This window comes from Onychomys torridus, chromosome 18, assembly GCF_903995425.1.
Source record: "Onychomys torridus chromosome 18, mOncTor1.1, whole genome shotgun sequence".
NCBI lineage: Eukaryota > Metazoa > Chordata > Mammalia > Rodentia > Cricetidae > Onychomys > Onychomys torridus.
The window spans coordinates 11,171,055-11,176,707 of record NC_050460.1 but is presented as its reverse complement, the minus strand read 5'-3'; the positions used below and the strand labels follow the sequence as shown (position 1 = coordinate 11,176,707).

Genomic DNA, 5,653 nt, shown 5'->3' with positions numbered 1-5,653 from the left:
TTCTACATCTGGATCTATAGACAATAGGAGGAGAGAGAAACACGGGCTCTGGTCTAAGCATTTGAAACCCCAAAGCCCACCCTCAGTGACACACTTCCTCCAATAAGGCCACACTCTCTAATCCCTGTCAAGTAATGCCATTCCTGTTGGGTCTGGGAATAACACAAATATTGAGGATGAGTCCACTAAAGTTAGATGAGCAGAGGCTACTTTATTCTATCACTGCGGGGTACCAGAACTTCTAACAAGTTAGGGCCATGGGTAGCTAGGGTTCTGACACCATGACCATGATCAGAGGGAGTAGTTCCTTTTAAAATCAAAAGCCACAAGTTAGTGTTTGGGAGGGAGCTCCACCTCAGCCCCTAGCACCCTGGCATCTTATACCCAAAGAGTCTAGAATGTTCTGGTGGAAGATCCATCTTAACTGCCCTTCCCCATCTCTTTCCCCAAACCCACCCCTTCAAACCCCTGCCAAACACAGCTCCTCCCCCAAAGAGGCTCAAGACCATTTAAGCTGCATCCCAGAAAGCAGACAGGTGGTTTTCTAGTCTTCCATCCTTGTCTCCTCTCTTGGGGGCCGGAGAATCACCCACGAATATTTTACCCATTAAAATGGGGCTTTTCTAATTTGGTCTGTTTTGGATTGCTATGTCAGGCTTATGGGGTACAAAAACTTATCAGTTGGGGGACCAGGGGTGATATAAGAAAATATTTTTTATAGTTTGAGGTTAAGTCCTGGGTGATGGTACATTCCGGGAATTTACAACTTGTGATAACATTTTACAACTAGTAGTACAATTTGTGATAACAAGGTGTTTGTACAAGCATAACAGGGGAGTTACTTACACAAGTCTGTGGTTATCTTAACGTAGTAGTTGACACACAGCTGGGGTCTTGTCTTAATTTTTAACCAACTGCTCTCCTTGAAACTGTAGAGAATATGGGACAAGGATCATATAACAGAAGTGGGGTAGGTGGCTACTGTTTTTTAATTATTGTGGACTCCACACTCCTTAATGACCAAGCAGTCAAATATATGAGCCTGTGGGGCCATTTTTATCAGACCACACAACAGGTGGGCCAGTGTGTGGGTCTACACTTTTTAGTGCAGGTGCCCACAAGTCCAGAAAAGGACTTTGGATTCCCTGGAGCTAGAGTTACAAGCAGTTGTGAGCCACCCAGCATGGGTGCTGGGAGCCAAACACAAGTCTTCTGCAGGAACAGTATGTGCTCCTAATAACTGAGCCATTTCTCCAGCCCCAAGAGTTTTCATTTTTGTAAGATAAGATATTTGGGACAAATGATCCACATCACCTCTTAGGATACTGAGTGATGGTCAACTCATTATTCTTTTTTTCCACAGTAGATAAGATTTATTAATAAATGCATTAAATGACCATATATTTCTCATAATTATTTCTGAAAAAAAGATTTAAATGGAGGAAAATTAGTTTTTCAATGATAAAAATTATTTTTCAATGAAAAGAAAGTCTGAAATAAAATAATCTTAAAATTTGTCTGTATTGTTCATAGATTTCTAAGAGATCAGTCAGTCATCAATATAGTCATTAAGACTACTACAGACTTTTAGCCCCAAGTGTCTGGGTTCTAAACCTTATTGGATCAGTTGGGTGTCCAGGGGAAATTATCTGATATTTCTCCTCTGGAAGATGGAGATAATGATAAGTAATTTGCAAGATGTTAGACAGGATTTATTTTTTTTTAACTATCCCAGAAATTTATTTGAATTTTCTTGAATACATTTTATACAGAAAGTTTGGACTCTTTATGTTGGGTGCCCTTGGTAAATCTCATGAAAGCACTGAACCATAAGAGTGTCAATCCAGAGACATCAGAAATGGAAACCGAAAGCCCGATTTTAGGACTAACTGCTCTTTAAGATTTGACTCCGGTCAAATCAAGCCACTCCCTTAGAAAATACTAGAGGTGTTAGAGCATCTACGTGAAAACAGCTGACATGAGGGAGGCCATTTAGATTCTTTTGTTGAATACTTAAATACTTGGAAATAAAAATATTCAGCTTTGAAGTCTTCAATACTGGAAAACTTTCAAGTCTAGGGTTTACAGCCAGGAAGGCGACATTGGATTCCTTAAATTGGACTGTTTTCCACAAGGCTAGTCTTCATCTTTGGCCTCCATTTCTTCTGCATCATCATCTCCATCTACTTCTGCATTTTCTCACTCAAGTCGTTCCAGCTGCTTTGCAAGTTCAGTCTCACCTGTATCTGTGACCACTTTGGGCTTCACCTGAACATTGAACACACCCCTCTTCTCCTCCATCTTTTCTTTGATGACTGCCATGACCTGGTTGAGAACATAGAGGCCTTCTGTTTGCAAGTATTGTTGTTGTCATCACGTACCTGGGTGGAGCTCTTGGGTTAATCTTGATGACCATGGTTTCTGTAGAACAATTCAAACCTGCTCTCGGGGCTTCTTTTACAGCATCAATTCCCTCATAACCATTGCAAGCTACTTCAATATCTGATTGAATTTTGACAGCTTGTGGGATCAAACGCCCATTGATATTGTTAATGGGTACTTCTCATTCATTTTCATTCAAATCTAAACTATCCAAGATAGATGGATCTGAGACTGCATGCTTACAGGCATTGTGAGCACCATATCCAGGTTTCAAAGACCCAGGCAGTCCTCTGGAACAGGCTTTTCAGTTGCTCATCCTTGGTATATTCTAGTACCTCAGCAGCATGGTGAAGTGTGCTATAAACAGTTTTGGATTTTGTGAATTTGTCTTCACATTTGATTGCTTCCTCTGGAGAAACTCTTCTTTTTGACAAATCAATATATCTCTTTTCTTTGTCTACTACACACTCATTTCTGCCAATGCAGATCAGTTTGTTTATAGAACAAATATGTCTTCTGGACAAATCACTAAGAAGAATCATGCCTTCAATGTTATTGTATTCCAACAAGCTGACATAAGCCCCCATTTCAGCAATGGATCTTACATTCACCATCGCTACATCTTCCACCTCAGGGAATTTGTGTTGATAAAGTCTACAAATTAGACCCAGCATTCTGAGCTGTATGTGTGAATCCCAAACTGGGGTCCCACGCTGTGCTTCATGCCAATGAAGAGACTTGGTACACCAGTACTGGATGCCAAATCTCCTCAGTGTGAGCTTCGCTCAACCCTGACAGGATTTATTAATGGTCACTAAAAGGGAAAACACAGCAGCCATCTTGAGAGACACCCCACCCCTCCTGTTGTTAAGTGGCGGTGCTCATGGCTGGCTGCCATCTGTGGTGGCCATGCCAATGGAGGAGAGTGCTGGATGTATCGGTGATGGAAGAGTCACAAGCCATGGTTACCTCTATAGAGCTTTATTGGGAGAATGAGAGAGAGAGAGAGAGAGAGAGAGAGAGAGAGAGAGAGAGAGAATACAGAATGTGGAAGGAGAGGCGATACAAAAAAGAGAGAGGGCACAGAGGGTTTGGTCCTTAATTATGTCATCAGCCTGGGATGCGGCCCAGCCTAAAAGGTGGGCGGGCCCTCTGTGTCCTCCTCCATTGTCATGGCCACTGCAGTTCCCCAGACCTCCCTGACTAAAACTTAAGCATCTGGAGAGCAACGCTCCTGACCCCACAGGCAAAAGAGTCATCTGTGGCATTTAAAGTGTGCCAGGGAAGAGATAAAAGCCCAAAAACAAAATTGCCAAGTTCTGGCACTCACTGACTCCCGAAAACTGTTGGGTCCCTGTTTTAAGTGAAAAAGGCCAAAGGCTATAGACTGCCCTACCAGGCCATCAACAGCCTTGTTAAAAGTGCTGCCTAGAAAGACAACCAGTCAGCTGACTGCCCCCAGGCACCAAGATGCATGGGTACACTAAGCTAAGACCTCCAACAAATCTAGGCTTGGCTACAGACAGGGAACCCAGAACGTAGCAGGGAAGCCATCTATTTCTTTCCTTCTGGACACCAGAGCCACTGACTCAGTCCTGAGAGTTTTAGGATGTCACTTCTCCTTTCTTTTGTTGGGTACAGAGGACAGCCTTACTTACCTCACCAGATTTAATTGCACATTCAGAGTTAATGAAAAAAAAAAAAAAGATTTCCAACTAAGATAAGAGCTCATTGTCTCACTTCAAAGTTACCGCCTGTGTTTCTCATGTGCATACAGACAGGGCCCTGATCTTTGCCTTGCCCCTAATTCCAAAAAAATAAATTCTCACATACCACAAGCTTTTCTCTTCCCAGTTCCCTGTTCTAACTCACTGTTCAGCTAATGGTACAGGACCATCACAGAACTGGAGTCCAAAGATCATCAAGTAAGGAACTGTAACAGCTAAAAGGTATTTACACTCCCAGACCCAAAAGTGTCTGGGTGCTAAAAAAAAAAAACCAAAAAAACAAACAAACAAAAAAACACTTTAATGTAAACATCTATTACTATGAGATACTTTTAACAATTGATCACCTGTCTCCTAGATGCCAAACTAGTGAAGGAAACAGGTGCTTTAAAATAATCTGTCTCTGATAAAGGTTAACATGTTTCAAAATCCATCTGGACAGGCGGGATCTTGCAACATAAAATAATAATGATTATTTTCTCTCTAAGCTTTTTTCTATGTCACCAGCATCTTGTCAGACAGAAGGTTCCCAGCCACAGCCAAGAGGGATACATGTCTCCAGAACAAATGGACAACAGACAGCATCCCACAATGCCTGTCTACCTTGGAAGACTCCCCTTCTCCATTCCCCCAAGAGCCAACTGATGCCCAAAAATCAGCTGGAAGCAGTTTTTGAGAGGAATGACGCCCCTATTCCCATCTACCTGTTTTTTGTTTGTTTGTTTTTTGTTTTTTGTTTTTTTATAATAAGTGAAAGTCCGGGTTGTAAGGGTTCTGTCCTTAACTATGTCATTAGCCTGGGACGTGGTCCAGCCTAAAAGGCGTGTGGGCCCTCTGTGTCCCTCCCCTTTTCTCTTTCTGCTCTCTTCCCTCCATGAGGTCTCTCTCAGTCTCTCTGTCTCTGTCTCTCTCTCTCACGCCCTCTCCCCCTTTCTCTCGAAAGGTTACCATGGCTTGTGATTCTTCCACCAACCAGCACTCCTCCATCAACATGGCCTCCATGGGTGGCGACCAGCCACAAGGAGCGCCCATTTAACCAACAGAGGGCATGCCCACTTTTTAGGCTGGGATGCAGTCACAGGCTAGTGATGTAATTAAGGACATAATCCTTACACCTCCTCTAAAGGTGACCAGCAGTTTTAGAACTGACCAGAAGTTGAACTCATGGGAAGATAAGGCTGAAATAATAAATCTATATGTCCTGGACTTGGTAAAACAGGATATGGGGAGTAATGGACTCAACTGACCAGAGATTGAACTCATGGGAGAATAGGACGGGAACAATAAATCTGAATGTATATATCCTGGGTTCAGCAAAAGCAGGACATAGGGAGTAAAAACTTATGTCTCTGTTGATACCCTGAGTCCTGTTAGCCATGAGTAACCTCATGCTTACAGTTCAGCCAGTAACTTCAAAGAACTACCTCACCCCTGGCCCCCTCAACCAACCCCAAGATATGTAACTCTGCAGGTAAACTTTTCCTGTTTAAACCCTTTCAAGAGAGTGCTGGGGGCCGTCCTCCTCCACCTGCTATGTCAAGTGT

The 5,653-nt window shown here is 42.8% G+C and overlaps 1 pseudogene; it reads right to left on the bottom strand.

Annotated features, from left to right (window-relative positions):
- Positions 1–2,112: 2,112 nt before the first annotated feature.
- On the bottom strand, positions 2,113–3,056 carry LOC118570094 (annotated as a pseudogene).
- Positions 3,057–5,653: the final 2,597 nt, after the last annotated feature.